Genomic DNA, 8,675 nt, shown 5'->3' with positions numbered 1-8,675 from the left:
TTCCATCTATGTGACATGCTTCCCTTAGTTTCATCACACAGAAAGAACAAAGCACCGAGGAATTCAAAAGGGCTTTTTCAAAGGTGTGGAAAAAAAAGATGATGTCTCTGTCAGAGAATGGTTTGCAGAAGATTGGCACATAGATATTTGCGAATGCAAATGTGCAGAAGAGCGAGAACGGCCGAGAAACTTCATGTGCTAGTATGCATGTGCGTACGCCAAAGCGTACACAATGCGTGACAATTTCTGGTGCCCAGTGGCCTATTTAAAGCTAGCAGCATAAGCCATTAGTTGCTGGATGATCTTCAGCTTCCCCTGTGAGTTCCTGTGATCCTGATATTATTCATGTGTGAAAATTCATGTGCCAGTGCGCATATACGTACGGCAAAGCGCGTGCATGAGCCATTAGTTGCTGGATGAACTTCAGCTTGCCCTGTGAGTTCCTGTGTTCCTGATAGTATTTCATTTCCTGTCCTGACCCGGCTTGACCTGTCTTGTCTGCATCCCTGGCTTTGACCCTTGGTACTTTGACAACAAGGGAATGATTGGAGGTTACAATGGAAAAACAGCTTTGAGGTTTCAGCACTAGGAGTGTGCGGGTCGTTAAAAGGACTTGCATTTCCCATACCGGGAGTCGAACCCGGGCCGCCTGGGTGAAAACCAGGAATCCTAACCGCTAGACCATGTGGGAAAACTAGCTGCCTTGTTTTGAGAAAAATAGGGAAAACCAAAGGGAAAAAAAGATGTGCCACGGCCATCAGCTTCCAAGTATGGTGGCCAGCTATGACACACATATCACTTTCACTAATTGGCCTCGTTAGCGCAGCAGATAGCGCGTCAGTCTCATAATCTGAAGGTCGTGAGTTCGATCCTCACACGGGGCACTACTCTCTAACCATTTTGTGAGCCTTGGGGTCCTTAATCTATGAAAAACACTACTCTTCATCCCTTAGGTCTTGTAGGAAACCATATGGATGGAAAATTGACCGGAAGATCAAGCTTTCAGTGCTCTTTTGCCTTCCACCATATTCCACCCAGCTAAAATCTTTAGCTCTGCATCCAACAGACCTTGCAAGATACAATGTCTACTCATCCTGGAACAACAGAGGCATTTTCCATCTATGTGACATGCTTCCCTTAGTTTCATCACACAGAAAGAACAAAGCACCGAGGAATTCAAAAGGGCTTTTTCAAAGGTGTGGAAAAAAAAGATGATGTCTCTGTCAGAGAATGGTTTGCAGAAGATTGGCACATAGATATTTGCCAATGCAAATGTGCAGAAGAGCGAGAACGGCCGAGAAACTTCATGTGCTAGTACGCATGTGCGTACGCCAAAGCGCACACAATGCGTGACAATTTCTGGTGCCCAGTGGCCTATTTAAAGCTAGCAGCATAAGCCATTAGTTGCTGGATGATCTTCAGCTTCCCCTGTGAGTTCCTGTGATCCTGATATTATTCATGTGTGAAAATTCATGTGCCAGTGCGCATATACGTACGCCAAAGCGCGTGCATGAGCCATTAGTTGCTGGATGAACTTCAGCTTGCCCTGTGAGTTCCTGTGTTCCTGATAGTATTTCATTTCCTGTCCTGACCCGGCTTGACCTGTCTTGTCTGCATCCCTGGCTTTGACCCTTGGTACTTTGACAACAAGGGAATGATTGGAGGTTACAATGGAAAAACAGCTTTGAGGTTTCAGCACTAGGAGTGTGCGGGTCGTTAAAAGGACTTGCATTTCCCATACCAGGAGTCGAACCCGGGCCGCCTGGGTGAAAACCAGGAATCCTAACCGCTAGACCATATGGGAAAACTAGCTGCCTTGTTTTGAGAAAAATAGAGAAAACCAAAGGGAAAAAAAGATGTGCCACCGCCATCAGCTTCCAAGTATGGTGGCCAGCTATGACACACATATCACTTTCACTAATTGGCCTCGTTAGCGCAGCAGGTAGCGCGTCAGTCTCATAATCTGAAGGTCGTGAGTTCGATCCTCACACGGGGCACTACTCTCTAACCATTTTGTGAGCCTTGGGGTCCTTAATCTATGAAAAACACTACTCTTCATCCCTTAGGTCTTGTAGGAAACCATATGGATGGAAAATTGACCGGAAGATCAAGCTTTCAGTGCTCTTTTGCCTTCCACCATATTCCACCCAGCTAAAATCTTTAGCTCTGCATCCAACAGACCTTGCAAGATACAATGTCTACTCATCCTGGAACAACAGAGGCATTTTCCATCTATGTGACATGCTTCCCTTAGTTTCATCACACAGAAAGAACAAAGCACCGAGGAATTCAAAAGGGCTTTTTCAAAGGTGTGGAAAAAAAAGATGATGTCTCTGTCAGAGAATGGTTTGCAGAAGATTGGCACATAGATATTTGCGAATGCAAATGTGCAGAAGAGCGAGAACGGCCGAGAAACTTCATGTGCTAGTATGCATGTGCGTACGCCAAAGCGTACACAATGCGTGACAATTTCTGGTGCCCAGTGGCCTATTTAAAGCTAGCAGCATAAGCCATTTGTTGCTGGATGATCTTCAGCTTCCCCTGTGAGTTCCTGTGATCCTGATATTATTCATGTGTGAAAATTCATGTGCCAGTGCGCATATACGTACGGCAAAGCGCGTGCATGAGCCATTAGTTGCTGGATGAACTTCAGCTTGCCCTGTGAGTTCCTGTGTTCCTGATAGTATTTCATTTCCTGTCCTGACCCGGCTTGACCTGTCTTGTCTGCATCCCTGGCTTTGACCCTTGGTACTTTGACAACAAGGGAATGATTGGAGGTTACAATGGAAAAACAGCTTTGAGGTTTCAGCACTAGGAGTGTGCGGGTCGTTAAAAGGACTTGCATTTCCCATACCGGGAGTCGAACCCGGGCCGCCTGGGTGAAAACCAGGAATCCTAACCGCTAGACCATGTGGGAAAACTAGCTGCCTTGTTTTGAGAAAAATAGGGAAAACCAAAGGGAAAAAAAGATGTGCCACGGCCATCAGCTTCCAAGTATGGTGGCCAGCTATGACACACATATCACTTTCACTAATTGGCCTCGTTAGCGCAGCAGGTAGCGCGTCAGTCTCATAATCTGAAGGTCGTGAGTTCGATCCTCACACGGGGCACTACTCTCTAACCATTTTGTGAGCCTTGGGGTCCTTAATCTATGAAAAACACTACTCTTCATCCCTTAGGTCTTGTAGGAAACCATATGGATGGAAAATTGACCGGAAGATCAAGCTTTCAGTGCTCTTTTGCCTTCCACCATATTCCACCCAGCTAAAATCTTTAGCTCTGCATCCAACAGACCTTGCAAGATACAATGTCTACTCATCCAGGAACAACAGAGGCATTTTCCATCTATGTGACATGCTTCCCTTAGTTTCATCACACAGAAAGAACAAAGCACCGAGGAATTCAAAAGGGCTTTTTCAAAGGTGTGGAAAAAAAAGATGATGTCTCTGTCAGAGAATGGTTTGCAGAAGATTGGCACATAGATATTTGCCAATGCAAATGTGCAGAAGAGCGAGAACGGCCGAGAAACTTCATGTGCTAGTACGCATGTGCGTACGCCAAAGCGCACACAATGCGTGACAATTTCTGGTGCCCAGTGGCCTATTTAAAGCTAGCAGCATAAGCCATTAGTTGCTGGATGATCTTCAGCTTCCCCTGTGAGTTCCTGTGATCCTGATATTATTCATGTGTGAAAATTCATGTGCCAGTGCGCATATACGTACGCCAAAGCGCGTGCATGAGCCATTAGTTGCTGGATGAACTTCAGCTTGCCCTGTGAGTTCCTGTGTTCCTGATAGTATTTCATTTCCTGTCCTGACCCGGCTTGACCTGTCTTGTCTGCATCCCTGGCTTTGACCCTTGGTACTTTGACAACAAGGGAATGATTGGAGGTTACAATGGAAAAACAGCTTTGAGGTTTCAGCACTAGGAGTGTGCGGGTCGTTAAAAGGACTTGCATTTCCCATACCGGGAGTCGAACCCGGGCCGCCTGGGTGAAAACCAGGAATCCTAACCGCTAGACCATATGGGAAAACTAGCTGCCTTGTTTTGAGAAAAATAGAGAAAACCAAAGGGAAAAAAAGATGTGCCACCGCCATCAGCTTCCAAGTATGGTGGCCAGCTATGACACACATATCACTTTCACTAATTGGCCTCGTTAGCGCAGCAGGTAGCGCGTCAGTCTCATAATCTGAAGGTCGTGAGTTCGATCCTCACACGGGGCACTACTCTCTAACCATTTTGTGAGCCTTGGGGTCCTTAATCTATGAAAAACACTACTCTTCATCCCTTAGGTCTTGTAGGAAACCATATGGATGGAAAATTGACCGGAAGATCAAGCTTTCAGTGCTCTTTTGCCTTCCACCATATTCCACCCAGCTAAAATCTTTAGCTCTGCATCCAACAGACCTTGCAAGATACAATGTCTACTCATCCTGGAACAACAGAGGCATTTTCCATCTATGTGACATGCTTCCCTTAGTTTCATCACACAGAAAGAACAAAGCACAGAGGAATTCAAAAGGGCTTTTTCAAAGGTGTGGAAAAAAAATATGATGTCTCTGTCAGAGAATGGTTTGCAGAAGATTGGCACATAGATATTTGCGAATGCAAATGTGCAGAAGAGCGAGAACGGCCGAGAAACTTCATGTGCTAGTATGCATGTGCGTACGCCAAAGCGTACACAATGCGTGACAATTTCTGGTGCCCAGTGGCCTATTTAAAGCTAGCAGCATAAGCCATTAGTTGCTGGATGATCTTCAGCTTCCCCTGTGAGTTCCTGTGATCCTGATATTATTCATGTGTGAAAATTCATGTGCCAGTGCGCATATACGTACGCCAAAGCGCGTGCACGAGCCATTAGTTGCTGGATGAACTTCAGCTTGCCCTGTGAGTTCCTGTGTTCCTGATAGTATTTCATTTCCTGTCCTGACCCGGCTTGACCTGTCTTGTCTGCATCCCTGGCTTTGACCCTTGGTACTTTGACAACAAGGGAATGATTGGAGGTTACAATGGAAAAACAGCTTTGAGGTTTCAGCACTAGGAGTGTGCGGGTCGTTAAAAGGACTTGCATTTCCCATACCGGAAGTCGAACCCGGGCCGCCTGGGTGAAAACCAGGAATCCTAACCGCTAGACCATATGGGAAAACTAGCTGCCTTGTTTTGAGAAAAATAGAGAAAACCAAAGGGAAAAAAAGATGTGCCACCGCCATCAGCTTCCAAGTATGGTGGCCAGCTATGACACACATATCACTTTCACTAATTGGCCTCGTTAGCGCAGCAGGTAGCGCGTCAGTCTCATAATCTGAAGGTCGTGAGTTCGATCCTCACACGGGGCACTACTCTCTAACCATTTTGTGAGCCTTGGGGTCCTTAATCTATGAAAAACACTACTCTTCATCCCTTAGGTCTTGTAGGAAACCATATGGATGGAAAATTGACCGGAAGATCAAGCTTTCAGTGCTCTTTTGCCTTCCACCATATTCCACCCAGCTAAAATCTTTAGCTCTGCATCCAACAGACCTTGCAAGATACAATGTCTACTCATCCTGGAACAACAGAGGCATTTTCCATCTATGTGACATGCTTCCCTTAGTTTCATCACACAGAAAGAACAAAGCACAGAGGAATTCAAAAGGGCTTTTTCAAAGGTGTGGAAAAAAAATATGATGTCTCTGTCAGAGAATGGTTTGCAGAAGATTGGCACATAGATATTTGCGAATGCAAATGTGCAGAAGAGCGAGAACGGCCGAGAAACTTCATGTGCTAGTATGCATGTGCGTACGCCAAAGCGTACACAATGCGTGACAATTTCTGGTGCCCAGTGGCCTATTTAAAGCTAGCAGCATAAGCCATTAGTTGCTGGATGATCTTCAGCTTCCCCTGTGAGTTCCTGTGATCCTGATATTATTCATGTGTGAAAATTCATGTGCCAGTGCGCATATACGTACGCCAAAGCGCGTGCACGAGCCATTAGTTGCTGGATGAACTTCAGCTTGCCCTGTGAGTTCCTGTGTTCCTGATAGTATTTCATTTCCTGTCCTGACCCGGCTTGACCTGTCTTGTCTGCATCCCTGGCTTTGACCCTTGGTACTTTGACAACAAGGGAATGATTGGAGGTTACAATGGAAAAACAGCTTTGAGGTTTCAGCACTAGGAGTGTGCGGGTCGTTAAAAGGACTTGCATTTCCCATACCGGAAGTCGAACCCGGGCCGCCTGGGTGAAAACCAGGAATCCTAACCGCTAGACCATATGGGAAAACTAGCTGCCTTGTTTTGTGAAAAATAGAGAAAACCAAAGGGAAAAAAAGATGTGCCACCGCCATCAGCTTCCAAGTATGGTGGCCAGCTATGACACACATATCACTTTCACTAATTGGCCTCGTTAGCACAGCAGGTAGCGCGTCAGTCTCATAATCTGAAGGTCGTGAGTTCGATCCTCACACGGGGCACTACTCTCTAACCATTTTGTGAGCCTTGGGGTCCTTAATCTATGAAAAACACTACTCTTCATCCCTTAGGTCTTGTAGGAAACCATATGGATGGAACATTGACCGGAAGATCAAGCTTTCAGTGCTCTTTTGCCTTCCACCATATTCCACCCACCTAAAATCTTTAGCTCTGCATCCAACAGACCTTGCAAGATACAATGTCTACTCATCCTGGAACAACAGAGGCATTTTCCATCTATGTGACATGCTTCCCTTAGTTTCATCACACAGAAAGAACAAAGCACCGAGGAATTCAAAAGGGCTTTTTCAAAGGTGTGGAAAAAAAAGATGATGTCTCTGTCAGAGAATGGTTTGCAGAAGATTGGCACATAGATATTTGCCAATGCAAATGTGCAGAAGAGCGAGAACGGCCGAGAAACTTCATGTGCTAGTACGCATGTGCGTACGCCAAAGCGCACACAATGCGTGACAATTTCTGGTGCCCAGTGGCCTATTTAAAGCTAGCAGCATAAGCCATTAGTTGCTGGATGATCTTCAGCTTCCCCTGTGAGTTCCTGTGATCCTGATATTATTCATGTGTGAAAATTCATGTGCCAGTGCGCATATACGTACGCCAAAGCGCGTGCACGAGCCATTAGTTGCTGGATGAACTTCAGCTTGCCCTGTGAGTTCCTGTGTTCCTGATAGTATTTCATTTCCTGTCCTGACCCGGCTTGACCTGTCTTGTCTGCATCCCTGGCTTTGACCCTTGGTACTTTGACAAGAAGGGAATGATTGGAGGTTACAATGGAAAAACAGCTTTGAGGTTTCAGCACTAGGAGTGTGCGGGTCGTTAAAAGGACTTGCATTTCCCATACCGGGAGTCGAACCCGGGCCGCCTGGGTGAAAACCAGGAATCCTAACCGCTAGACCATGTGGGAAAACTAGCTGCCTTGTTTTGAGAAAAATAGAGAAAACCAAAGGGAAAAAAAGATGTGCCACCGCCATCAGCTTCCAAGTATGGTGGCCAGCTATGATACACATATCACTTTCACTAATTGGCCTCGTTAGCGCAGCAGATAGCGCGTCAGTCTCATAATCTGAAGGTCGTGAGTTCGATCCTCACACGGGGCACTACTCTCTAACCATTTTGTGAGCCTTGGGGTCCTTAATCTATGAAAAACACTACTCTTCATCCCTTAGGTCTTGTAGGAAACCATATGGATGGAACATTGACCGGAAGATCAAGCTTTCAGTGCTCTTTTGCCTTCCACCATATTCCACCCAGCTAAAATCTTTAGCTCTGCATCCAACAGACCTTGCAAGATACAATGTCTACTCATCCTGGAACAACAGAGGCATTTTCCATCTATGTGACATGCTTCCCTTAGTTTCATCACACAGAAAGAACAAAGCACCGAGGAATTCAAAAGGGCTTTTTCAAAGGTGTGGAAAAAAAAGATGATGTCTCTGTCAGAGAATGGTTTGCAGAAGATTGGCACATAGATATTTGCCAATGCAAATGTGCAGAAGAGCGAGAACGGCCGAGAAACTTCATGTGCTAGTACGCATGTGCGTACGCCAAAGCGCACACAATGCGTGACAATTTCTGGTGCCCAGTGGCCTATTTAAAGCTAGCAGCATAAGCCATTAGTTGCTGGATGATCTTCAGCTTCCCCTGTGAGTTCCTGTGATCCTGATATTATTCATGTGTGAAAATTCATGTGCCAGTGCGCATATACGTACGCCAAAGCGCGTGCATGAGCCATTAGTTGCTGGATGAACTTCAGCTTGCCCTGTGAGTTCCTGTGTTCCTGATAGTATTTCATTTCCTGTCCTGACCCGGCTTGACCTGTCTTGTCTGCATCCCTGGCTTTGACCCTTGGTACTTTGACAACAAGGGAATGATTGGAGGTTACAATGGAAAAACAGCTTTGAGGTTTCAGCACTAGGAGTGTGCGGGTCGTTAAAAGGACTTACATTTCAAATACCGGGAGTCGAACCCGGGCCGCCTGGGTGAAAACCAGGAATCCTAACCGCTAGACCATATGGGAAAACTAGCTGCCTTGTTTTGAGAAAAATAGAGAAAACCAAAGGGAAAAAAAGATGTGCCACCGCCATCAGCTTCCAAGTATGGTGGCCAGCTATGACACACATATCACTTTCACTAATTGGCCTCGTTAGCGCAGCAGGTAGCGCGTCAGTCTCATAATCTGAAGGTCGTGAGTTCGATCCTCACACGGGGCA

At 46.0% G+C, this 8,675-nt stretch overlaps 5 non-coding genes across 5 annotated transcripts; all 5 read left to right on the top strand.

Annotated features, from left to right (window-relative positions):
* Nucleotides 1–1,924: 1,924 nt before the first annotated feature.
* Nucleotides 1,925–1,997, top strand: TRNAM-CAU (transfer RNA methionine (anticodon CAU)). The gene has a single exon. It is a non-coding gene; the product is annotated as a tRNA-Met (tRNA).
* Nucleotides 1,998–3,037: 1,040 nt separating this feature from the next.
* Nucleotides 3,038–3,110, top strand: TRNAM-CAU (transfer RNA methionine (anticodon CAU)). The gene has a single exon. It is a non-coding gene; the product is annotated as a tRNA-Met (tRNA).
* A 1,040-nt stretch (nt 3,111–4,150) lies between these two features.
* Nucleotides 4,151–4,223, top strand: TRNAM-CAU (transfer RNA methionine (anticodon CAU)). The gene has a single exon. It is a non-coding gene; the product is annotated as a tRNA-Met (tRNA).
* A 1,040-nt stretch (nt 4,224–5,263) lies between these two features.
* Nucleotides 5,264–5,336, top strand: TRNAM-CAU (transfer RNA methionine (anticodon CAU)). The gene has a single exon. It is a non-coding gene; the product is annotated as a tRNA-Met (tRNA).
* Nucleotides 5,337–8,602: 3,266 nt separating this feature from the next.
* Nucleotides 8,603–8,675, top strand: TRNAM-CAU (transfer RNA methionine (anticodon CAU)). Its single transcript has one exon. It is a non-coding gene; the product is annotated as a tRNA-Met (tRNA).

The sequence above is a fragment of the Lithobates pipiens genome, unplaced genomic scaffold, assembly GCF_037356315.1.
Source record: "Lithobates pipiens isolate NorthernLeopardFrog02 unplaced genomic scaffold, aLitPip1_a1.2 Scaffold_8, whole genome shotgun sequence".
Lineage (NCBI taxonomy): Eukaryota > Metazoa > Chordata > Amphibia > Anura > Ranidae > Lithobates > Lithobates pipiens.
This window is presented reverse-complemented; position numbering and strand designations above follow the sequence as displayed.